The 26,931-nt window shown below is 43.2% G+C and overlaps 1 protein-coding gene across 12 annotated transcripts in view; it reads left to right on the top strand.

The window, feature by feature from the left end:
* The window catches only part of USP54 (ubiquitin specific peptidase 54), a 121,174-nt gene that overhangs the window by 28,345 nt on the left and 65,898 nt on the right, over positions 1 to 26,931 (top strand). Inside the window, exon 2 of one of the 12 annotated variants that reach the window (XM_068397611.1) lies at positions 782 to 862. The exons of the other annotated variants lie outside the window; for them this stretch is intronic. The gene's annotated coding sequence lies outside the window, so the exon portion shown is untranslated. The remainder of the gene's footprint in view (positions 1 to 781; positions 863 to 26,931) is intronic. 12 annotated transcript variants of the gene reach the window in all.

The raw sequence follows: 26,931 nt of genomic DNA on the forward strand, positions 1-26,931 counted from the left end.
ATTCTGTGCTCAAGGGAATTATCACATGAAGATAAAGTTGGCAGGAGGGCCTCTGTAATTTTCTGGGTAGCAGAAGGATGTGACAAAGTAAAGCAGGGCTTTATCAGGCTTGACTCCTATCTAGACGAAGGTCTCTCTGGTATTCTTATGCTAAAAATGTAGGCTAAGACTTCCCCTTGAAGTCTTGAATTGGAAAGGCCCATCTCTACCACATCTAATTTCTGCATTAGATTCCAAAGCAGATTTAGTCTCTAAATCTACAGAGCAGGATTCTGGAGTAACTACTCATTAAAATAAAGAAAAATACTTTAATATATGGCAATACGTATTTGTTATGATATGTGCTATTTTTAGTTTCAAATGCTCACCTATGAATCCGTCTTTCTGCAGGTTTCATCTGTTGCCTTGATAGTGTTTCAGTCTAATCAGTATGCAACAGATGATGTTTTTACTCTCTAAATTTAGCTGCTGATGTTCATACTGTACTTGGTATTCTGTATTGCTGTTTGTAGCAGGCACCTTGCATGGATAGATGGGCTGCAATGGCCTTCATCCTGGAATCCGCATTGTCCCAGTTGACTTACATTAACAGTGGGACTTTTTAAGGGGTGAAGTATGTTTATCTAGCATGGTTTAAGACCAATAGAGTATTTATATTTAGGTATATTAATGTGTGCTTGTGCTTTGTGTGTCCCTCACAGCCAGGAGAGAGGAACTTCCTGAGTGCATGTCACATTGCTACAGCGTTTAATTAGTAATATTTTTTCACATACTTACGCAGAGAGTACCGGTGTTCTGTCAGAAGCAGTTTTGTAGTCCAACGGGGTGATGCAGCTTTGGGACGCCAGGCTAAGGTGCACAAGTAAGTAATCCAGGACATAGAGGATTAGGCTACAGGGTGAAATCTGGTCAATTACTTTTCGACCTGAAAATCTCTTTAACTGTTAAGTATATTTTTTTCATTGCAGCACTTATTACTGTGGCGGATGTGACTTTCCATAGGTTTTTAGCGAGTGGTTCATTGTTTCCTCTGGAAGTCATCAGCTGTTTCTCACCCTCCTTGTTGATGTTTTAGCATCTTTAAGACAACTTAATTTCACTGGCTGTGAAACAAACAATAACCCTCATTGTGATTGTATATATGATTGTATATACTATTATATATGCGATTGTATATACTATTGAAAAAGTCACTGGATTTTAAGCATCTGCAACAGCTTTTGTAGGTGCGTGCAGTTTTAAGAAATACTGGCTGTTCTAATGAAATGATTAGAAAACATTTGAAGGTAGAAAGAAAGGTAACTTAAATGCTGTTACTTCCCCTCTTCTTTCTAATGGCAGATCAATTCATAATTGTTTTAAAATATTGATATCCTCCCCTCAGTGATTTGTGTGATTCCTGGAATTCCCTGTGTCATTGACTTCTGTTTTCAGCTCTTCAATATCATGGTATGGATTTAAATGCTCTTGGGAGTTCTGTCTATACATCCTGACTGCATGTCAGTCTGCCAAGGTTCAGTCATATAAGAAACACTAAAAATAAGAATGGAAAATAATTAGTGCAGCAAATTTAAAATGGTGTAAGATAAAATTTTATGAGTCTTATTACCTTCTTTATAACTGTGGATTTGTGGTCTTGTTTTTTCTGTTGTTAAATTAAGTGATACCAAAGTAAACTAATAAAGCCGAAGAACTAGGATATCAAAGGGGACAAATGACTATAGGTAGGGAGAACTTTTTCGTGAACTTTCTTTTTGGTTTCACATTGATGTAAGTTAGTTTCCAAAGTGAATCTTCCACCTCCAATCTGTCTTCTCCTTTTTTAATGTTGGATAAGAGCCTCAAAAGCGTAGATTTTATTTGATGCAGGCAGATGAAGCAGTCTTGTATGATCTTCTTTCTCAAGACTTTCTTGCAGGCCTTTTGTCAAGGACCACAGCATTGCTAAGATCCTGGTGTATCAAGGTTTACAGGTTGGGTGCCATAATTTAGGGTCACAAAATTATTTAAGTTCTTGGTGATGCTGGGAAAAGTGGATATGGATTTGTCATTCCAGTTACGCTGGTCTAATGCCATGTGTGTGCTTTACATTGGAAAAGTTATTTTCTGATTCCCAACTTAGTCAAACTGTAAATTAATTCCTGAACGTGTCAGGGTCATATTTAAATCATAGGAAATTATTTTTCCTACAGAGAGACAAATTTTGTGCCATGCCTTTTAGAGGATAAAACTGTGTGTGTGTCTGTCCCACCTGCACAGGTGACAGGAGACTTGTCTGTGGCTTTGGACACAGCATGGCATCACACTCATTCAAAGAATGTGCTTGTGCTTTGACCAATAAATTTAATTTAGTGCTTTGTTTGATTAACAGGCATCTATAACCTTGTCTGTTACTTGTAGTCAAGAAGACCTTTTACCATCTCTTTTTGATAGGATATTTATAAAACATTCCTTTAGCTCTGGTCCACGTATTGAGGTGGAAGTCACAGAAAGCAGGATGGATTAAATGCAGTGCACTGGGTTTTGCAGTCGCTGGGAATAAGTATGCAATAGAATTCCTTTTCTTGGTTTTGTTTTGGTTTTAGGAGTGTAGTGGCAACAAGATATGCAGTTATTTGTGGTATTTGTGGGAGTACCTCTTTGGTAAAGAGTGGTATTTTGGTTCCTGCTTGTGTTTGGTAACCTTTAAACCCTGGCTGTTCTGTAGACTCCCAAACCTCCTAGTGCTGCAGGTAAAACTAGTTTGAAGCACTGAATTAGAGTTCCTAGATGTGAAAAGTCAAACTGCTAGCAGGATATGTTCATAATGATGTGCTCAGGTTACTAGTGCTTTCTTTTTCTCTTAGTATTTCTTTTTTTGTTTTGAGCCATCTGCCAAATGGAAGACTGGTTTCAGTGGGGAGCACTCTGCCTTATAGTACATGCACATAAGCAAGAAGACAGCTTTTTTCAGTGAAGTGGAAAATATTGAGCATGTATACAAACTGTTTGTATATACAAACTTTTTACTCTTAAAGTTGTAAATGGGCCAGATTCATTTGTGAAACCATAAGGTTTGGAAATGGAATTATGACGATAATCACAGAATCACAGCTAATGCTTTTGATAGCCAAGGACTGGACTTTATATATGAAGGAATCCTTTCCACTTCATTGCTCCTAAGCTTATTTTTAAAGCTAGTTTAGATTTTGGTTTAGACTACAGGCCACAGCTTCTTAAATAATTTAACTGGTACTACCATGCTGAGCCACCGTACACAACAAATACTTTTGGGGCTCTCTAGGGAACATTGAGGAACAGATCTGACTTCAAACTACCCTGGCCTCTGTTTCCACCCGGTCGCTGTTTACCCTCGTTGTCTCTGTGGCCACATGAATGCTTGTGTTGCCATATTGGAAAGAGTTGCACAAGGATCAGAATGAGCAGCTGGGAGGCTGAAGGAAAGTGGAGGGCATAAAAACTCTGCCCTCATATTAGCCAGTCTCTGAATAGTCTTGAAAAGTATTTCTGGTTCTCTGTTGATAACTACCAAAACAACACTATGTTTCGTCATTCTTTAGAAATATTGAGAAATGGCAAAAAAACCCTTTTTGCTTCTCTTATAATTTACCAGCTACTTGAATAGCTCTAGGTAACCTGATTTTAAAAAAAGAATAGTTCACATGGTAAGGGAGAAAGCAGTATTGATTTTTATCAGTTTTCATGATATGGGTCCATTCAGCTTTAAGACTGTGTCCATCCTACCAAAGCAAGCTGTGTCGACAAAGTAAAATGAAGATTTTGCTGTGCTTTCCCCCTCACAGACAGTATTTAAACAATTGCCTTGCCATGTGGAGAAGGTCAACTGAGTACAGCATATGTATTTGCCCAGTGTTTGAACACATTGCCCTGAAGTTTGTTAGACTGTTTTTATTTGTTGTCTATTTTCTCTCCTCTTGAAAAATGCTCTGCTGATGTGGAAACGTGAGCTGCTCTTCTTCAACTTGCCCTCTCCACCCTCCAAAACAAAAATTGTTGATGGTCACTGTATCCACTTCACAGAATTAACTTTTTTGACCTCAAAGGTTTTCAATGAAGGGGCAAACATCTGTTTTCAGACTTCTTAAAAGTCCAGGGGACGCATACTGTAAACTAAAAACCACTGTCCTAGAAGAATGCAGTTACTTAAAACAAAGAGGCAAGAAAAGATTAACCAGGGGTTTTAACTGGCAGCAGTTGTTTTGAACTGATCTTTCCTGGAGTGCAGTGTGGTGTTAACCTAATGCAGTTTCACTGTGGCTGCTTCAGGAAAGGGCTGGGCGAGTTGCTGGGTCTCGGCTGGGTGCTTCTGCTCTCTTCTTGCTCGGCCGTGTGGCGTGTCTGCTCTCCATTGAAGTGGTTTGTGTAACTGGCTTGCAACCCAACGCAATACTCGGAAGCAGTGGGAGTGTGAGGCTAGGGAAAGTAAACAGACTGACACGGTCTGGTGTTTCCCACAGTTAAATGAAACCACACCTTTAGTCTGTGTTACTGGTTGCTACACAGGCGTCTGACTGCAGATGGAGGGGCAGCTTTGTTATCTGGATAAGAGAATCTAACCTCAGGCCACTGTCAAGAAGCTTTGCTCACCAGGCCTGCTTTTCTGAATCCTGAGTGAGCTAGCTGATGAGGAAAACCTATCATTTTTATTTCCATTGGTAGAGTTGTTTTTTGCTGACTTACCGCCCTATACTAGCTCATTTTGCAGACTGCCCAGTGTTAGCTTAAGGGGAGCAAAAGGCGCACGTGGTGGTGAATGGATCCACCCTGGTAGCAGCTGTCAGGTTGGCATAGCTGTATCATAAAATACACTCAAGTTACCCGTGCAAGGAATTAGTGCATCTACATGATGCAAGTGGTAAATGAGCCCACTAGAGGAGGGGCCCTGCTTGACCTGTTGTTTGTGAACAGAGAAGGACTAGTGGGAGATGTGAGGGTCGGTGGCCGTCTTGGGAGTAGCGACCGCGAAATGTTAGAGTTTTCGATAGTGGGGGAAGTAAGGAGGGGCAAGAGTAGAACTTCTGCCTTAGATTTCCGGCGGGCTGACTTTAGCCTGTTTAAGAGGCTGGTGGACCGAGTCCCTTGGGAATCTGTCCTGGAGGGCAAAGGAGTCCAGGAAGGCTGGACATGCTTCAAAAGGGAATTGCTAAATATTCAGGAGCAGGCTGTCCCAGTCTGTAGGAAGGCAAGCCGTCGGGGAAAAAGACCGGCCTGGTTAAACAGGGAACTTAGACTAGAACTTAAGGAAAAAAAGAGAGCCTACTTGCTTTGGAAGAAGGGTCGGGTAACTTGGGAGGTCTATAGGGACGTGGCCAGGTCGTGTAGGGAGAAGATTAGAAGGGCCAAAGCTCAATTAGAGCTCGATTTGGCTGCTACAGTCCAAGACAACAAAAAAAGCTTTTACAAATACATCAACAGCAAAAGGAGGGTCAAGGAGAGCCTCCACCACTTGCTGAATGAGGAGGGTAGTGTAGTGTCAGGGGGTAAGGAAAAGGCAGAGGTGCTCAATGCCTTCTTTGCCTCGGTCTTTAATGTCAAGACCGGTTGTCCTCAGGACACTCGGCCCCCAGAGCCTGAAGTTAGGGACGGGGGGCTGTGTGAACCTCCCATGATCCAGGAGGAGACGGTTAGTGACCTGCTGTGCCAGTTGGACACCCACAAGGCTATGGGCCTGGATGGGATTCACCCTAGAGTAATGAAGGAACTGGCAAATGAACTTGCCAAACCACTCTCGATTATCTACCGGCAGTCCTGGTTAACTGGAGAAGTTCCAGCTGACTGGAAATTAGCAAACGTAACGCCCATCTACAAGAAGGGTCGGAAGGACGATCCAGGGAACTATAGGCCTGTCAGCCTGACCTCAGTGCCAGGCAAGGTGATGGAACAGATCATCCTGAGTGCCATTACACGGCACATGCAGGACGATCGGGGCATCGGGGCCAGCCAACATGGATTCGTGAAAGGCAGGTCCTGCTCGACCAGCCTGGTCTCCTTCTATGACCAAGTGACCCGCTTAGTAGATGAGGGCAGGGCTGTGGATGTAGTCTATCTAGACTTCAGTAAGGCATTGACACTGTCTCCCACAGCATCCTCCTGGACAAACTGGCTGCCCGGGGCTTGGATGGGTGGACTCTTCAATGGGTTAAAAACTGGCTGGATGGCCGAGCCCAGAGAGTGGTGGTGAATGGGGCAAAGTGCAACTGGCGGCCAGTCACTAGCGGTGTTCCCCAGGGCTCAGTTCTGGGGCCGGTGCTGTTCAGTATCTTCATAGATGATCTAGACGTAGGGATTGAGTGCACCCTCAGTAAATTTGCAGATGACACCAAGCTGGGTGGGAGTGTCGATCTGCTGGAGGGTAGGAAGGCCCTACAGAGGGATTTGGACAGGTTAGATAGATGGGCTGAGACCAACGGCATGAGGTTCAACAAGAACAAGTGCCAGGTCTTACACTTCAGCCACAACAACCCCATGCAGCGCTACAGGCTCGGGGAAGAGTGGTTAGAAAGCGGCCCGGCAGAAAGAGACCTGGGGGTGCTGATCGACAGCTGGCTAAACATGAGCCAGCAGTGTGCCCAGGTGGCCAAGAAGGCCAATGGCATCCTGGCCTCTATTAGGAAGAGTGTAGCCAGCCGGTCTAGGGAAGTGATCGTCCCTCTGTACTCGGCACTTGTGAGGCTGCACCTTGAGTACTGTGTTCAGTTCTGGGCCCCGCACTTCAAGAAAGATGTTGAGGTGTTGGAGCGAGTCCAGAGGAGGGTGACCAAGCTGGTGAAGGGTCTGGAGGGTCTGACCTACGAGGAACGGCTGAGGGAACTGGGGTTGTTTAGCCTGGAGAAGAGGAGGCTCCGAGGTGACCTTATTGCAGTCTACAACTACCTGAAGGGAGGTTGTAGTGAAGTGGGAGTTGGCCTCTTCTCCCGGGCAACTAGCGATAGGACAAGAGGACACAGCCTCAAGCTTCGCCAGGGGAGGTTCATGTTGGACATTAGGAAGAATTTCTTTTCAGAAATGGTTATTAGACATTGGAATGGGCTGCCCAGGGAGGTGGTGGAGTCACCATCTCTGCATGTGTTTAAGAAAAGACTGGACATGGCACTTCGTGCCATGGTCTAGTTGACATGGTGGTGTCAGGGCAACGGTTGGACTCGATGATCCCTGAGGTTTCTTCCAACCTGATTGATTCTGTGATTCTGTGATACATGGTCTCTTGGCTTTGGTGGCAAAGCTCATAGAGGAAGCTGCCGTAACTACTATTTCTCTGCTCCTGTACCCCTTGTAATTTGCTGGTCTGTGTGTGTCAGTTAAAACTGCTTACTGCAGGACCGCTCTGTATTCTGAATAACTGAAATTATAAAAATAGCCCCCTTCATACTTTTATTTCCTGGTTATTTTTAATGTTGTTTTCACAATGCGATTTGTAATGTGGTCCTACACAGGATGCCATCTGCAGAACAGAGCCTCGGATGAGAACAGGAACAAGTGATCTGTGAAAGTTGAGCAGGAATTTCTGCAAACAGTTTCTTTCTTGAAGACAGTCAAGAAACTACATCTTCACCACATAGCACTTATTCCTGACAAGCCTCTCCATGTAGACAAACTTATGATATTTAAACTGTACTAAATGTGCTGACATTTACAGCTCTGTGAGTAGGAGTGCTGTGGTGGAAAATTATTCAAAGGTGAAGGGAAGGGCTAGCATAGCCTTTGCTGGGTAGGAAGCTACATGATCTGCAATGGCAGAAGGAAGCTGAAAGCATATGACTCTGCAGACGCTGGGAAAAGGACTATTTTCAGTATTGAAAGAATGGTTATTGCAGCTCTCTGTCATCTATACATTGTTTCTTCAAAAAATTTTTTAACTTATTATTTTGTCATTTTCTTAGACAGTCTATCTTGCCAACTGTGAACATATGCTGTAGGCATACGTGCTTCTAATAGATAGGGTTGTCTACAAATACGTTTGCTTCTCATATTGCTGATATCTGAACCAAAGCAGAAAATCAAGGAAGAGAGAGAGAGAGATTCCAGGCTTGTTTCTGTTGCTTCATCTTGCCTGGTTTTCCTGCCTCATTTCAGTCTGAGGCAGCTGTGTGGATGGCTGTGTAATTGCTAGCTTTGCTATCAGGCCCTAGTAGCCCTGGGGGCTGCAGTACTTGACCAGAGCTGTTTGAGGGTTGCTGCGCTGTCCTAATTTAGGTGAAATGTTAGAAGAGTGGAAATGCTCTTTTTCTTTCTTCTTTCTTCCTGTTCTGTGCAGAAATGTGGTAATTGCTCTGAATTCTTTCTTATTTTGGGGGCAGTGAGTTGGATGCTTAGCTGGTGTGTTTGGCAAAGCTCTCTTTTTGTAAGCACAGCAGTGCTGTTGTGCTTTGGCTGGGGATGTGTCCCTTTGCTTCTGTTCAGGGCATGGAGCTCCAGTTGCTCTCTGAACTGTTTGACCATCAGCAGTGGGGAATGAAATCTTATTTTTCTGTCTGGTCCAGAGGGATTTGTTTTAGTGGTAAAACCCTTACATGTCCTTTGCTGCTGTATGATTTTAAAAAGTTTTAATTTTAGGTGTTATGGAGCAGAACTGATCTTGCTTTAAGGAGAGCTTCTAGAAATCATTTTCATGCTTTCTTCATGCGCTGAAGTATTGAAGAACCGAATATTTTTTAGGCAGGTAACTGTTAGTCTCAGCTCTCCATGTGCTGAGGGACTGCATAAAATGGTGTCAAAACAGGTACTTGAAAATGTCCACAATTTGATCCATAATTCTAGCAGTTACCCAAGTACGCGTGGTCACCTGAAGCATTTTAGCAAAAAGCTGAGAAAGAGTTCTGAAATGTTGGAAACTGAGGCTGAAGTAAGTAAGAATTTGTAAACATCAGTACTACAAAACTCTTGGTGTTGCTGATTTAGGTGCTCCTGCCATTTTGTGAGCGTTGGCCCACACCCGCCTCAGCAAGGAAATCAGTGGAGTCACAGGAGCATCTATGTGGTCTTTGTGTCTGAGGAGGAAAGGTGAATGCTTCGTCCTTTGGAAGGAGGAGGAGAAAGGGAGCATAGAGACTAGTGTTTTCTCTGCAAGGGTGCTTGCCAACCTCAGGTCATTGAGCCATGGATGTAATGCCACTTGAACAAATGGACTTGCTAACTCTTGGTAAGACTTGTACGGATATTTTAAAGGAAACCTGCAGATGCAAGTAATGGTGCAAGGCACCTGGAAGACTCAGTCACTCTTTCTGTATGATACAAATGAGGATTGGCATATTGCTTTTACCTGGGAAAGGTCTGTGTTGGTATTGCAAACTGTGCTTTTAAGTGGTTTGGCTTCCTTGAAACAAGCTGTTTGAGGAATGAGTGCTACAGAGTTAACGTGCTGTTTTAACCACACAGCTGTGGAACAGGTTTTGAGCCCAGCGTGGTTACTGAACATTGTACTGTTTGTTGTTCACAATTATGCCACTACTAGTACACTTCAGAAAATTATTTTATTTGAAATTTGCACGCATAAATCTAAATAGCAAAAAAAAAAAAAATGTATGTAGAAGCATCATGAGGTAAAACACTGCTTAGAGTATTGTGCCTTTGCTATATTTTTTTTCCTTTCTTGTTCTAACTCCTATTTTTGTCTCACCAAAACTCTATCATTATGGAAAGACATACTTAAAACTTGGCTGAGCACCTTCTATCCTGCGAGACGGGATTGTTCTTAAGGCAAACCGATTTAATTGTGTTCCAACTGCTTCCTTTTTGCATTGTTTGTTTCTATTAGGTAAATGGTCCCCGTGGGGATAGTATCTTCAATACCTTGTGTGGTCCAAAATGTTGTTATATTTCAGTCTGATTCTGTTTGTTAGTATTGTATTGTGCTAGGACAGAAAGATAAAGGCGTGCATTGTTTTTTGTAACATAACCAAAGTTTTCTTTAAAGTTATTTTGGTCTTGGATATACAGTAACTCTCCCTGTCTGTGCTATGAATGTGACCATGTTAGAACAAATTGATGCTGAATGCGGATGTCACCAGTGTCCTAGAGCTGTACTGTAAGAGAGTCTGGGAATAATCGTGGTAATTCTGCTTCTGAGCTTAAATAACTGAGTTTATGGGAGGTTTTGGGGGTAGGAAGCTGTTTTTCTGAACAAGCTGCTTTTTTGCTTGATCAGTATCACTGGCTTTGAAGGACAGGGGATGGTTCCAGGAATTGTCCTGCAATAATTGTTCTTTGAAAAAAGGCTTTTACATTTGCATTGCAACCATGGGGCTCTGAAGCCATCTTTGGAGTCCTTTGCATTTTTCTGTTAAATGGCTACATGTCGCTCGTGGTTATCAACCTCTCCTATGAGAAAACATCCTTCATGTTTAACTAAACAGTTTGCAGAAACCTTACCAGTTCCCTTGTCGTGTTGAGAGGAGCCCTGCCTTGCACAGGCTGCTGCTGTAAAATGAAGTCATCCCTTACAGCCCCCTCCTCTGCCTCCAATGTGGTCTCTTTTATCAAAGGGTTTGGAAAACCTTCCTCCCTCTTGCCTGGCCCTGTTTCTGAAGGGAATTGTCGGTGAGCGGGGCCTTATCTCTGTTGTCAGAGCCGCCTGCCTGGTAGGTGGCAGCGAGGGCAACGCTTTTCAAATGAGACTTTCCTGTGCTGTGGAAGGCCCTTGTTTTTTTAACAGCTTCCTATTGTTTGAAATGTAAGGTTGTCCCTTCCCACGCTATTCTGGCTCTTTCTTCCTCCCTTAAATAATTTTTCCATGCAAGTATTACTCAGAGCAGTTACTCTAGCAGTGAGTCCTCTGAGGGTTTTCCCAGCCCGCTCTGATCTCCAGCTTTTGTTGCAATACTAGTATGGAGCTCACGCAATAGAATGTGGCTTCTGAAGGTAGGTCTTTCTGATTTTTACATCTGTTGTTTTATTTCAGTGTCACCGCTGCTGTGACACGACTGGTTTTTTGATTGAATCCAAGTTGTCACAGGAATTCTCTCTTGTATAAGGTACTGAAAGGTAGAAAATATTGCTTTTCAGTGTGCATTGTATTTGTTTCTAAGATGCAAAGAAAGAGTATTGCTTCAGTTTGTTAATAGTTTGCTTTTCAATATTCTAGTCAGCTGTCTAATGCTGTTCATACATGTACATTTTATTTATGTTCTGCTACCTGAGTGAAAGGCACTTCCTAAGCCATAAGCTGCCTCTGGTCCACCACACCGTGTCTTCTTCTGACTAATGGTATCCATGATAAATTTGAAGATGAAGGCAGTCAGAATCTCTTCTCACCTTAACCCTTCTCACCCTTAAGGGGCAGGCGGGCAGGGGTGATACTGTTGTGGGTGTCTATTACAGGCCACCGGATCAGGATGAGGAGGGTGATGAGGCCTTCTACAGGCAGCTGAGAGCAGTCTCGCAATTACAGGGCCTGGTTGTTGTGGGGGATTTCAACTACCCTGATATTTGCTGGGAGGCCTACTCAGCCAGCCATCCTCAGTCCAGGAGGTTCCTCCAGTGCATTGATGATAACTTTCTGATGCAAATGGTGGATGAGCCAACTAGGAGAGGAGCGCTGCTGGATCTTATCCTCACTAACAAGGAGGGTCTGGTTGAAGAGGTGAAGGTTGAGGGCAGTCTTGGTTGTAGTGACCATGAGATGGTAGAGTTCAGGATCTCATGTGGCAGGAACAGAATAGCTAGCAGAATCACAACCCTGAACTTCAGGAGGGCCAACTTTGGCCTTTTCAAGCAATTGCTAGGGGAAATCCCATGGGACAGGGTACTAGAAGGTAAGGGGGCCCAAGATAGTTGGTTAGCGTTCAAGGACTGCTTCTTCCGAGCTCAAGATCAGAGCATCCCAACAGGTAGGAAGTCAAGGAAGGGTACCAGGAGAGCTGCATGGTTGAACAGGGAACTGCTGGGCAAACTCAAGTGGAAGAAGAAGGTGTACAGATCGTGGAAGGAGGGGCTGGCCACTTGGGAGGAATATAAGTCTGCTGTCAGAGGATGTAGGGAGGCAACTAGGAAAGCTAAGGCCTCCTTGGAATTAAACCTTGCAAGAGAGGTCAAGGACAACAGAAAGGGCTTCTTCAAATACATGGCAGGTAAAGCCAACACTAGAGGCAATGTAGGCCCACTGGTGAATGAGGTGGGGGTCCTGGAGACAGAGGATAAAAAGAAGGCGGAGTTACTGAATGCCTTCTTTGCCTCTGTCTATACTGTTGGAGGCTGTACTGAGGAGCCCCGGACCCCTGCGGCCTCAGAAGAAGTCAGGATAGAGAAGGAATCTGTCTTGGTTGATGAGGGCTGGGTCAGGGACCAATTAAGCAACCTGGATGTCCATAAATCCATGGGCCCTGATGGGATGCATCCGCGGGTGCTGAGGGAGCTGGCGGAAGTCATTGCTAGGCCACTCTCCATCATCTTTGCTAAGTCGTGGGCAACGGGAGAGGTGCCTGAGGACTGGAGGAAAGCGAACGTCACTCCAGTCTTCAAAAAGGGCAGGAAGGAGGACCCGGGGAACTATAGACCGGTCAGCCTCACCTCCATCCCCGGAAAGGTGATGGAGCAACTTGTTCTTGGTGCTGTCTCTAGGCACATCAAGGATAGGGGGATCATTAGGGGCACTCAGCATGGCTTCACCAAGGGGAAGTCATGCTCAACCAACTTGATAGCCTTTTATGAGGATGTTACCCGGTGGATAGATGATGGTAAAGCTGTGGATGTGGTCTATCTCGATTTCAGTAAAGCGTTTGACACGGTCTCCCACAGCATCCTCGCAGCTAAACTGAGGAAGTGTGATCTGGATGATCGGGCAGTGAGGTGGATTGTAAACTGGCTGAAGGAAAGAAGCCAGAGAGTAGTGGTCAGCGGGACAGAGTCCAGTTGGAGGTCTGTGTCTAGCGGAGTTCCGCAAGGGTCGGTTCTGGGACCAGTTCTATTCAATATATTCATTAATGACTTGGATGAGGGATTAGAGTGCGCTGTCAGCAAGTTCGCTGATGACACCAAACTGGGAGGAGTGGCTGACACACCGGAAGGCTGCGCAGCCATTCAGAGAGACCTGGACAGGCTGGAGAGTTGGGCGGGGAGAAATTTAATGAAATATAACAAGGGCAAGTGTAGAGTCCTGCATCTGGGCAAGAACAACCCCATGTACCAGTACAAGTTGGGGACAGAGCTGTTGGAGAGCAGCGTAGGGGAAAGGGACCTGGGGGTCCTAGTGGACAACAGGATGACCATGAGCCAGCAGTGTGCCCTTGTGGCCAAGAAGGCCAATGGCATCCTGGGGTGTATTAGAAGGGGTGTGGTCAGCAGGTCAAGAGAGGTTCTCCTCCCCCTCTACTCTGCCCTGGTGAGGCCGCATCTGGAGTATTGTGTCCAGTTCTGGGCCCCTCAGTTCAAGAAGGACAGGGAACTGCTAGAGAGAGTCCAGCGCAGAGCCACGAAGATGATTAAGGGAGTGGAACATCTCCCTTATGAGGAGAGGCTGAGGGAGCTGGGTCTCTTTAGCTTAGAGAAGAGGAGACTGAGGGGTGACCTCATTAATGTTTATAAATATGTAAAGGGCAAGTGTCAAGAGGATGGAGCCAGGCTCTTCTCAGTGACATCCCTTGACAGGACAAGGGGCAATGGGTGCAAGCTGGAGCACAGGAGGTTCCACTTAAATTTGAGGAAAAACTTCTTTACTGTAAGGGTGACTGAACACTGGAACAGGCTGCCCAGAGAGGTTGTGGAGTCTCCTTCTCTGGAGACATTCAAAACCCGCCTGGACGCGTTCCTGTGTGATATGGTCTAGGCAATCCTGCCCCGGCAGGGGGATTGGACTAGATGATCTTTCGAGGTCCCTTCCAATCCCTAACATTCTGTGATTCTGTGATTCTGTGATTAACGTTTGTCACAGCTGGAAGGGATGTTGGTGGTTCATTTCCCATCCTTTTTACTTTACAGTGTAACTATTACCGAGTCAGAAGCTCTCAGAACTGCTTTTTTTGATAATTTAGATGAAATTTTGCTTCCCTCCTACTTGTTGAATTCTGTGTTAGAAAGTTGATAATGAAATGAGGTATTAAATATGTGTAGAGGTTTTTATTATTTTTTAATTTATTATTTTAATGTGTTGATTTGTGGAAGTCAACTTGCTTTGGCTGGTTTCTTGATCCCCTGCCTTCTGTAAAGTGTCTTGTTTCCAAAATAAACAGTAATTATTCTGTGAATTTTGGAATCCTACCACTACTATTCCGTAATTCTCACTGCTTCAGCTTAGCATAAAGTACATCTTTGTTTAAATTTGTAGATTTGAAGAAACACAAACTATTTTCATACATTTGGTGATACTAAGCACAGGTTTTAATTCCACAAAATGATGAATCTGGTTCTAGAGTTTGTCACCGGGGAGGGGGTGGGAAATAATCTATGTACCATTTCCACTGCTCATCATTCAATATAATAAACACATTCTGCCTGTTCAAACGCATTCCTTTTTTTTTTTTTTTTTTTTTTAAGGAATAAGTTCTTTGTAATTGCCGTGTGTTTTAGGCTGCCTGAGATATTGATCATAGTCTGCTGAGGCAGGGCTCAGCTGATCCACACCTGGAAGAGGAAGTCCCGCTCTCCTTGCCCTGGCTCTAACTTCTTGATGAGTTGATTCAGCTCACTAAACCAGTAAGAAATAAAGCAAGCCTCTCTCCTGCTCTCTTCCCATCCCCCAAAAGTGATGATTTTGTGAGCTGAATTGGCTCCTGTGAGCCAAAGGGCTGAGGTGTTAACTGACTGCCCCGGAGCACTGGGGTGGGGGGTGGGGGGTGGGGGTGGTGCCCTCCTCCCTTCTTTGGTGGCCCTGAGATTTTGGGTTCATTTTTCCATATAAAAAGGTCACTCTCAGACATCCCCTGTCTGAGGTGATGGGTCCTTCTTCTGATTCATGGTACTTGGTGGGAGTTAGAGAAGCCTTAGAATGTTTTAGGTTTGTTTTTTTTTTTTTTTTTTAAACTGGCAATTGAAGAAACCTCTTGCTTTTCTTTGATGAATGGAGATGCGTCGTGGTGGATATACAGGGGTTTATGTTCATTTTTAATGTAGTTACGCCTGTAGGTTACAGTCAGTAACCTCAGTGTTTTAGGTGTCTTAAAATCCCAAACAGGCTGATTCCGGGTTAGAGTGTTCCCCATCTAAGGGCAAAGAAACATGACAAACAGCCAGAGAAGCGAAGGAAGCAGACTGTGGTGGCTGTCACGATGAACAATGGTTTTGGCACACCTGCTGCCTCGCTGCTGAGCTTCTCTGTGCTTGGCAGGAAAGGAGTGATTTGGAGGATAACCAGATAGTTTCGTAGATGTTTTTGGTGTGTTTCCATCGTCTCTGAGGGAGAGAAAACAGAAGCACTTGCTTTATAAAGTGACAACTGGCTGGTGAAGGCTGGCACCATCAGCTTTTGGGGCAGGATTTAATAATGCACTTAAAAATGTGAAAGTCCATATTATGATAGATGCAAGGGCCCTTAGAAGTGAATGCAGGGAGACTGATGTACCACAGGAAGGGGGAATAGTGGGATATAGTCAATAAAATGTGTCAGAGAAAATTATGCTTCTACTATCCTTCTGAATAGGTATAAATATATTTATATAATTTTATTCAAGAAAAAGAGTTTTTCTAGTAATCAAGAAGCAAGATGAGGAGAGCTGGATCAAATGCGTTTGTAGGAAGGTTTTGCAGTACAACACAGTTTTCAACTCTGCCAAGAGCTAAGTGATGTTAATCAGTTGCTGTTTCTCCTGGGAGTCGTCACGGATGTAAGCTGCGAGACAAGATTACTACTCCCAAAGAACAGTGTGTCACAGCCATGTACTTTCATCCATTCTCCAGTTGCATCTTTTCAGGTTCTGATGTTTTGGATCATAATAATAATCTTTTAAACTGATGTATTAATATGTATGAAATTCCACAAGTTTTCTCCAGGTTTCTAATGTATTTGATTCGACAAGAGGATGTGCGTTACTATTGCTGTCCTAATTGGTGAGTAGCTGGGTCACTAGACTATATTGGAATTGGAGAACTTGGGGCGACTGGGAAAAAATGAGAATGCTAAAAAGAAAAATTTCCTTCTAGTCTAGCAAAGAAAATACATCTAACACCACGCATTTTGGCTCAAGCTCAGATCAGTTTAGCTTCAAATGGAGTGACTTCAGTCCCAATTGACCAGAAATGTAAGATTTTTCCAGGTTAGCTGCTTGGTTGCACATGTGCACACACACACGTGTGTGATTTATTTTCTTAATCACAGAGGAAGGATGCATAGACTCTTAATCTGGATAGAATATTCTTATTTTTTCCTGTCTCCCTTACAGGTGTGTATAAGGAAGTGTTATATGTTGTAATGCTGGTTAAGCAATGGATAATAATAATAGCTACAGTGTGTCTGAATGCTTTCTTCTAGTATTGAATGAAAATTTTGTAATTGATTTCTCAACAAAGCATTTATTGTGGTGTAATGAGGTGACTGAAAATACCATCATGGTATGGTAACCCTTCTTGATAAGGATAGCTTTTACAGATGTTGCTTTCCCAGATGTCAGGTGATCATTCCTTGAAGGATGGTTATTCTGAGGGAGAGAACTTTTAAACAGGACAATGTTTGGTTTTGTCCTTTTATTGCCTTGCTGGTGTTCTGGATCTGCATCTGTTTCTGTACCAAGGTGCTGATTTTTCTTAGACCCTCTTCTGTCAAATGCAAGAGTTGTCCCTGCAGCAGCTTTTTGTGTTGCCAGCACACTGTCTAGGGAATTCTGGGTAAAACAAGTTATATTGTACAGCGTTACAGTGCTCGGAGACATGGGCCTGGAGCAGTGTCAACAGGTCTTGTCTGAACAGGATTTGGCAAGAGGAGGTGTGGGCAGCATGTGGCATGTGACTGCTGTGCAACTGGAAGGTGAAGGCTCTGTCCTGTGACCAGCTCCAGGTGGTGCTGGTGTGGAGGCGGCCGTGTGATCTGGACTGGGGGCTGTGGGAAGAAGGAAGCATCGGAGACCATCTTGGGTTGCCATAGCAAGATATGGAGTCCTCCACAGGTTTGAGGTGAATGTGTCTAACCCTTCTCCTGTGGTGAACCCCCAAAAGACAGAAAGGATTTTAACATCAAAAAAGTCAAATTTTATTTAAATAAGTACTAGAAATTTTGCCTTTTTAAAAGAGAAAATTCCAAAGAACTAGGGAAAACAAAACGGAAATATGCTTGTGTGCAACTTTCCTGTTGCTCACTATGTCTCTGCTTCCCAGCCTGTCAGTCACTGAGCGGCCCCAAATGTCTATCAGAAATTTTGTGCCATGCCTAAGGCCAGCCATACCGTGCAGCCCCTGGAGCCCTCTCCTTTGAACACCCTTGGTACCTCCCCAAGGGGGACAGGGCAGGATGGGGCTTTACCCCTGCCCCCAAGGGTGCTCCATGGCATGGCCACACTTGTAAAGGATCACACACGTAATTAGAAGCAAGAAAGCAAATACTTACATAAGCAATCATCCTGAAACCCAGTTACATCCCCATCCCCTGCTGCGTGCGATGGAGCAGAAGAGCCCCTAGAGCCTCTCTGTCTCTTGCCCGAGCCCTCTCCCCAAAGCTTCTCTGTGCTTCCGCCCCAGCCCCGCACCCTGAGGCACCCTGCTTGAAGGGATGAGACACAACAATTTAGACTAGGTCCTTCTCTCTACAGGGGGGAAAAAAAAGATAAACCGAGTACACAGAATATAACATACCAGTTTAGGATGCTGTGCTTTGTAAATTCCATATGTTCTGGCTGGACTAAGCCAGAAGCTGTGTAATCCTTTGTGCTTAACTTTGCAGCACTCCTGGGAGTCACTGTTGGAAGGGTATGTCGTTTCTGCCAGACACACGTTGTTAACCCAACACCCAACTGGTCTGTTCAGCTTGTATTATACCGCGTTTGCACAGCTTCTGTGACCCATTAGGACAGAGCCTACTTGTACTTAACAAGAGTCTCTTTCATGCTTTGTGGATCTCTCCAGGCCACAGCAGGACACAAAATAATCCCTTTTGCATTTGGTAGTTTCACAGTACTTTTCTGGTGAAAATTAAATAACCTTTCTGAATGAGAACAATAACATCTCCATAAGCCTGGTTTTGATACAAGGTAATTGTAGCATTGTTTCTGCATTTTATAGAATGAACAGCAGTTTTTTTCACTGCAGATCCCAAGATTTTAAGATATTAAAATGTGTAAGGAAAGTCTTGTGTAAGTTTTTAAAATCAGCATGGAAGTGGTTCTTTATGGTAGTATCTGGTAAGACTTACATAAACAGTCTCTTTGAACCATAACTTGAAAGTTTGAATTCAAAGAGGCCAGAGTTTTGTGAAGTTCATATGCAAATCCTATGGCTTCACCTTACTTTTAGTTCTAACATAAAGTGAAAGATATGTATTTCAGAAAACTTGTTTGTAGGATACAATCTGCTTTGCACACATGAAACTTCCATCTGTGTATACCATGTGTATTCCGTAATGCTTTTGTTTCTGAAATGTATTTCTGACAAACAGACCGTATACGAAAATCAAAAAAAGTACCTTTTGCCTGTTTTAGCCATCTACTCCAAATTTCACACAGTGAAGTAGGTTGAACTGGATTTAAAGACTTTTTTTACAACTGCTTGGTAAGAAGATAACAGGGTTTTTTGTTCTACTAGAATAAAAAATATTTATTCGAGTAAGTCTTTCAGAATGTCTTATACCCAGAGAATTTAAGCAGAATAAATTGTCTCTTTGTAAGGGGCTTCTCAATTAAAATAAAATTTCAGGTAACGGGGGTAGCTGCATATCCTGTTACACAAGGGCTCCTTTCCTGTGTTTGCAGGAATCATTACATGACCTTGCCTGTATTTGATGTTTAGCTGTGAGTTCAGGACTGTTGCGGGTTCAGTTGTCATTATCCTCTTCTTTAAAACACGCAGAGCCCTGCAAAATGGCCACTTTGAGATTGCGTGGTGGGTTGGGGCTGCAGCTGAGGAGAGGTATGTCCACGGCTGTCGGCTCAGCCAGCAGCGGCCCAGTCAGCCAGGCCTGCTCTTGGGGTGCAGGAGCCCCAGGGAAGCCATGGCAGCATATTACAAATGCTTTATTTGCTAGTGGGAGACAAGAGCACCATGTGCAAGTTTGGGATGTAAAGTTTTGAGGCTTGGTCATGTCTATTTGCTTCCTATTTAAAAAAGGAAAAAAACCCACCTCATCAGCTTGCACAGAGAGTCTTTTCCTCTGTAATTTCCCTAAATGCATTGATTAGATGTTTTCTTCTGCTGGTCTCCTAGTTGTACAGAAAACAAGAAATCACGCTTTAAGTTCTACTCCCCCTCCTTGTCTGTTCCAGGTTATTGGTGAGGTGTCTGGTATCATGGTATGTTTCCCCCAACCTGTTTGTTTGTTTTACTCTTCCCATACTATTAGGTGCTGTTGGAGACAGGATGTTTCATTTCAGTAAGGTTTTTCTTGTGGTACATGCAAGTGTTTTTCCTGCTCAGGTTCTAAAGTCTTCAGTGGGTTTTGTGGGTAAATGCTTCTGTACACAAAGCTAAATGAAGCAAAGATGAGTCTCCCTGTTCTTGTTAGTTATGCTTATTCCTCCAAAACTAAATACTAATGATCTTAAACCCAAGTTGAGATCATTAAGTGCTTGTGCATGTGTGTGCACACTCGTGATTCTGCTGGAGTGTTATTTATAGCTATACAGCACAGATGACTGCTTAAAAAAAGAGGAATAATCAGCATGTTGTGGATGCTGGGTGTATGGGTTTATATTTTTATGTAGAAGTATTAATCTATATAATGTTCTCTGGTGCAGCAGCACTCCTTCTGCTTGTCAGTTTCAGCAAGGCAGGAAAAAATGATGTAAGCATTTAATACTGGGACCCAGCACAGGCACCTTAAACTGCTGCTTGCTCTTTCTTGACTCTCTCTGCTTATGCTTTGTTTGCGCGAGTTCCTCTATACTGCTTTAGTTTTGCACCTTGGTATGTTCCTAGTCTGGCAAGAACATGAGTGTTATAAGCCATCTTGCTACGTGGTAATGGTGGTATAGATAAAACACAAAATACAGTGAATTAATAGTTTGAGAATAAACTATAACTATTATTTTAATACCAAATACTATCCTGAGGTAAGAGCAAAGAGGGAGGGAGTAAATGATTCTATGGTACTATCAAATACATTGTCTGGCACCAGCTGTTGATCACGAGAGAGGTGGGAATTGTGTCTGCCCACCCTGTGTGGAGGTTTTCACTAGCCAGCGGTATCAAAAAGTCCATTATGTGCCTGTGTTGAGGAAACTGGTTTTTGCCCTGAGTGTCATCTTCCCCTTGAGAGCTACCTGGAGAGAAGAGTGCATTGCAGTGTTTGACTTTGGGGTTCTTAACACATCACCGGAAAGACCTACTTTTCTGCCCAAAGGCTGTCCGTCTGTTTGGTCAAATTCTATTGCTATTCTCCATGTGTTGCTGCCTTTGCTTAGTCTGTGTTGTCTTTCCTTTGAAACTGAAGTACTAATGGTGCTGGAGTTCTGTTTGCTTGTTTTCCTGCAAAATCCATTTCTTGCTTATCTGTGGTTTTTATTCTGTGTGGATGTGTGTGTGTTAACACATTCAGTTGTTTCAAACGTTACTGAAATCAAGATATAATGAAATAGATTTTAATGAAACAGAGGCATTTGTGGTGCTGTAATGTGAACAGTATATGATTTGGGAGTTGATTGCTACTGACTTCTGTTTTAAGGAAGGAAAGGGATGCGAAGATTGACAGGAGAACTCAAAACAAGGTAGCTATTATAGCAGAGGAAGAATTTTTCTGCAAAATTTCTTGATGCTGTTCAGCAGTGAAAGTCTGCAAGGTCAGGAAGAGAATGGCAGCAGAATTTTAGGTTTTAAAAAGTTGTCAGTCATTAAGCCTTGTGTTGCTGAATACTACTGACTACTTTTGAAAGCTTCTAGGAACTTTTTAGTCACTGTTGGGCTGCAGTTCGCAAGCCAAAGTAGAAAACACTTGTTTTCTTGGGTAAGTGGTATTATTGGAAGAGAGGTGAGATTATTTTCTTCTGAATAAGGTGCCACAGGAAGAAGGGCCTTGAAATCTTGTTTCAATAGCTGATGGCTATAAAATAGAGAATTTTGCAATGAAAACGTTTGTTTATATCTGGAGATTGAATCAAATACTGAATTCATCTTGAAGCTCCCCTTTGGAGAGCCAAGGTGAAGATTTGGAAAGGGAATAACTGGCAGCAGGAAGCTGGCTGTGTGTTCGCTAGAATCAAACCAGAACCTTCCATTTCACCATATGGTTGACAGCTGCCCTGTTCCTGTTTGTCGTGATTTTCTGTGTTACACAGGATTGATTGGTGATGTTTAGCTGCTTTTGAGCACTTGCATAACATTTGAAGCTGCCGTGTTTTCCCTGTTTGCCTAAACTCCACAAGTTCCATATGGAGTGGGATGAAAAGCTGGTTTCACCCCACCCTTCTTCCTTGTGAAATGTCCAGCACCAAGCCTAGGGGTAGGTAGGGTGTATTTTAAATACAGGCTTGGGAGAATAAACTTAGATTTCATGTAGAAAGTAATACAAAACTTTAGGATAAACACTTTGGAAATCCAAGTGTGTCAAGATGCAGGCTTTTATTATCATGTACGGCAGTCTTAAAGAGCTGGGCAACTGTGAAGTGGAAATCTGAAGGGAGTGCAGATTGCTTTGAAATGGTTTGAATTTACTTCAGGCTGGGCAGACTTCCTTAATTTTATATATATTCCTTCTCTCTTCAACTGTCAGGGAAAAGTTGAGATAACAGATCCTTTGGGCTGTGTAACAGAAAGGTGGGGGCAGCTGCTTCCGAAGGACTTTGGAAGTAGGACACAAAGCTGTGGGCTTGTCTGCCTTCATCTCTGTAACCTCCACAGCAAATGCGTGTGCTGAAAGTACCGTGGTGCATGAGATCAGTGGTTATTAATACCATGTTTTTGATATGGGTGAAAGTTTTATCTGGGGAGTGAAGTGTGTTTTGGCAATAAGCCCCACACAAAGTAAATAACGTGGCCTTTACATCTCTAGTTCTGACCTCATCTCTCTCATTGTTTGTCTTCGAACAGAAGCCCTTTATTATTCAATTATCCCACACTGTGCTCTTATAAATTGCAGTCTCCAACAAGAGATGCTTTCCTCCAGAAACTTCTAGGTCATCTTGCAGGTTAAGTTATTTTCGATCAGAAAAGGCTGTAATGCTGGCTTTAGATATTTAGAGATGTGTGTTTGGCTCTTTTATTTTTTTTTTATTGTAATTTGCCTTTGAATGTATGTCATGTTGTATTAGAGCTCTCTACTAGATGGGTTTTAATATCTTTTCCAATTATTTGAGAGCCAGCTGGATACTTTGAGTCCTCTTAACTGCTTTATGAAAATCTAGACACGGCTACCCTACTCTTCTCTCTCTTGGTAGCTCTGTGGGATAAATTACGTACTTTTCCCACTATTTTGAACAAAAGTCTGTCTGGTCATAGGTTTGCACAGAAGACAGGTGTTTATCAGCTGATGTCCTTCTTTCAGGAAGGACTGCAGAAATGACTGCTAAGACTTTGTAACCCTGGAGAAGCACCTGCAGGCAGTTGGAAAGAAGCAGAGATGTTCCCCTCAAGCTTGAGTAGGTAGAAATTTCCAGCCCTCCACCATCACTGAACCTTCTGCAGTTCAAAGCCAATGGCTTTCTGCTGCTTTTTTACTGTGAGAGATGCTCTTTAAATAGATTTAGCTGACTGTCAGGCTTAAAATCAAATGATTCAGATTAGATAAGTGTTTGCAAGATTTCATTATGTTGTTTTAAGAGGCAGTCCACAATGCTATTATAAAATTCACAGGCATTTTGGTTGAAGAAGTTGGAGAACTGCTTGCTGTTAAAGAGAATCTTCATGCAGTATAAAGCTATACTCGACCCCAGCAGCTTGCAGAGTCTCACTTTGGGGTGTTTCTGCAGAATATGGTCTCTCCATGCCCCTTGTTGGTCTGAGCAGTTAACAGGAACATAGAGCAGGCTTGTTTTTGTTTTTTTCTTGGGTTTTTTGTTTGTTTGAATTCTTTCTTCATAAAAAACTTGTCAGTTTTCTCCCTGCAGTCACTTTAGAAGCAGTAAGCTGTATACTAGTTCGGAAATGCCAACGTTGCTTCTTCAGGGAGCTCTATTTTCAAGAGGCAATTTGGCCCGTCAGTATCCTGCCTGTGGTTTCTTCTAGTGGTTGGTAAGCTGTACAAATAGTGGTAGTGACCAAAATTACTGCAGTTTTAGTCAAGGATGTGTGTTATCCCAATGTGCTCACTGTTGAAGGGACTGTCTAGTCCCTTCAGTTTTGGTTTCCATTATCTTGAGATGGTCTCTCAGAAGTGGCCTTCATTGTGTCTTCTGGGAAACCCGTAATGTTTGTCACAGGCTTGTTGTACCCTTCCTCTCTGAAGAAGTACAGCTGTGGATTTGGGGAAACACTTGTTTCTGAACTTTACTCCAAGATAATTTTGCTGGTCTTTACTAGCAGCTTTTAGCCTAACAGTTGGATGATTACTTTTGCATCAGATAAGTGGAAACATTTCCCTGGTGTCTGAAAAACCATTTATCATAACCTTACGCAAACTCTTGAGTGTATATTCTAACATGGTTCTGGGGAGTTAGCCTAAGGTCTCTGATACTCACAGCTTTGTCGTAACTTTACAACACTTCACAGACTAGGAATTGTGCAATAGCAGAATGAAAAATAAGGAAGACCAGTGTGAGTCTGTCGTGGGCACGGGCGGTGCTGTCAGGTGCTGTCAGTTCCTCGTTCCACCTGGTAGGCACAAGTATCACAGAGCTGGGTAATTAAGTTGTTCATTTAAGAGGAAGACTGACAAATGGGTGTAAGCATGACAGCAAAAACATCACAGGCTTTTTTTTCCCCCTCTTTCTTCCAGCATAGCAATCAAGACTGAGAAAATGCATGCATAAAGGAGAAAGTTTTTTCTTTATCCAGCCTCATGATTTTTTTGGTAATGGGAACTTTTTCTGTCCCTCTATTTTATTTCATCACCTTCAAGGTTGAATTTAGACTGACTTGCAAAGCTGGCTGTCCTTTGTGATGTCTAAACTGTAAATGAAAGTCTTAATATTGATAGCTCTGCAATTAAATATAGTTTAATCCATGCAGAAATTAGCAAATACTTTCATCATTTCAGCTACGTGGAGAAAGTTATGTTCTCAAGTGTCTAGTTGTGAAAACACTTTCCCTCTAGCTGAGAATAGCCATAGAATCAGTCAAGGGGATTGTTCCTGTGCTTCCTCACCGAAAGAGTGACCCTGCCCGGAGCCATGGGAGTGAAAACTTTCACCAAAATCCATTGTCTTGGACAATTCTTTCTTTCTTTCCTCTTTTTTTTTTTAATGAAAAATATGTAAATAAGGGATTTAAAAGCCATTTCTCATCTGTTTAGGCTTTCAGAGGTGTTGTGGCATGTGAAAGGACAATTTGCCCTCAACACCATTAATCTATTCCCTACACCAGAAAAGGTGGTAGGATCTTGGGGCTGGGGGGGACTCTGCTAAACAAACACACACATTCACACATGGAAGCACTTACTTTGTTGTGTGTTTTGAAAGTTTCTTCAGAAATGGAAGTAATGAAAAATAAATTCTGCACCTCTGCTCTTATTTAACAGTGTGATCAATACTTATTTGGTGGTTTCAGCCATACCTCGTGCTAAATAGAAGCTTGTCCTTTCCTAAATGGGTTGTTTTAATTCAGCCATGTGCCTGGAATGGTTCATCAAGCAATAGCCTAAAATGTTTGGTGAGACATGAGACTGCAGTAAGAGGGGAGTGTTACAATTTTTTTCCCCCTTAAAATGAACAGTGATAGTGGGACCTCAACAGAGGATGAAGGATGCAACTTGAAATGTTATGTTTCCATGTGATTAATTTAGCAAGTGAATATGAGAATGAACAGGGACTTGAATTCTTCTGTGGTACATGCCTTGTAGAGTGCTGTGCTCTGCTGTCCCAAGGACAGACTGGGGTTTCTTCAGGCCAGAAGTACATGCTGAACCATGGCCATCTTTGTTCTGGGGTTGCATTACTGGAGGTGCTATGGGAGTGGTGCCCCATGCCCTTCTCTTGTCTGTTGAGCCTGTCTCTGCAGCTGGGAGCCCTCCCTCCTTCCCGCAGAAAGCTGTTGCCAGATAACATGAATTCAAGGGAAGATCTAGAATGCTGGATTTCCATTTTTTTAATTATATACTCTTTATATATTTTTATCTATTATTTACTCTATTATAATATTTGTATAACATTAGTATAAGGCTGTGCAACCTTTCAGGGATATAGATAGCTTTTTTAAACACGCTGGCCAGATGAATTTTGTGCCTTATTCCAGTGAATAGTGTTCTTAATATGATAAACAAAATTCAAGTACCTTAAAAGTTTTTAGGCTTTCTGCCTCGGTTTATTGTGTCTCTAAGATAATGTTTTGAGTAATGAACCAAGAGCATCATTTATGCTTTTGCGTCTGGCACTCCTATTTTGGTCATATTTCTGTATTAGTAAAATTTCGAGCAATGAGGATCCTGTCTCTTTTCTGTAAGAAGAGTTTTTTACTTCAGACTCAGTTTTCTGGAGTTATCCCAAGATGCCATGAGGACATACAGTAGCTGTAGCTTATGAATCTTTCATCTGGGGTTTTTCTTGTGGGTTTTTGGTGTTTTTTTCATTGTTTCTTCTTTTGTGTGTGGTGGTTGGTTGGTTTGTTTGTTTTTTAATACAAGAGTTATGTGGAGCTGCAGTTCTTGTCACCTAACATTAAAATCCCAGAATCACAGAATGTTAGGGATTGGAAGGGACCTCGAAAGATCATCTAGTCCAATCCACCTGCCGGAGCAGGATTACCTAGATCATGACACACAGGAACGCGTTCAGGTGGGTTTTGAATGTCTCCAGAGAAGCAGACTCCACAACCTCTCTGGGCAGCCTGATCCAGTGTTCAGTTACCCTCACTGTAAAGAAGTTTTTCCTCAAATTTAAGTGGAACCTCCTGTGCTCCAGCTTGCACCCATTGCCCCTTGTCCTGTCAAGGGATGTCACTGAGAAGAGCCTGGCTCCATCCTCATGACACTTGCCCTTTACATATTTATAAACATTAATGAGGTCACCCCTCAGTCTCCTCTTCTCCAAGCTAAAGAGACCCAGCTCCCTCAGCCTCTCCTCATAAGGGAGATGTTCCACTCCCTTAATCATCTTCGTGGCTCTGCGCTGGACTCTCTCTAGCAGTTCCCTGTCCTTCTTGAACTGAGGGGCCCAGAACTGGACACAATATTCCAGATGCGGCCTCACCAGGGCAGAGTAGAGGGGGAGGAGAACCTCTCTTGACCTGCTGACCACACCCCTTCTAATACACCCCAGGATGCCATTGGCCTTCTTGGCCACAAGGGCACATTGCTGGCTCATGGTCATCCTGCTGTCCACTAGGACCCCCCAGTCCCTTTCGCCTACGCTGGTCTCCAACAGCTCTGTCCCCAACTTGTACTGGTACATGGGGTTGTTCTTGCCCAGATGCAGGACTCTACACTTGCCCTTGTTATATTTCATTAAATTTCTCCCCGCCCAACTCTCCAGCCTGTCCAGGTCCCTCTGAATGGCTGCGCAGCCTTCCGGCGCGTCAGCCACTCCTCCCAGTTTTGTGTCATCAGCGAACTTGCTGACAGTGCACTCTATTCCCTCATCCAAGTCATTAATGAATATATTGAATAGTACTGGTCCCAGTACCGACCCTTGAGGGACTCCACTAGACACAGGCCTCCTACTGGACTCTGTCCCATTGACCACCACTCTCTGGCTTCTTTCCTTCAGCCAGTTCACAATCGACCTCACTACCCGATCATCCAGATCACACTTCCTCAGTTTA

Source organism: Nyctibius grandis, chromosome 4 (genome assembly GCF_013368605.1).
Source record: "Nyctibius grandis isolate bNycGra1 chromosome 4, bNycGra1.pri, whole genome shotgun sequence".
Classification (NCBI taxonomy): Eukaryota; Metazoa; Chordata; class Aves; order Nyctibiiformes; family Nyctibiidae; genus Nyctibius; species Nyctibius grandis.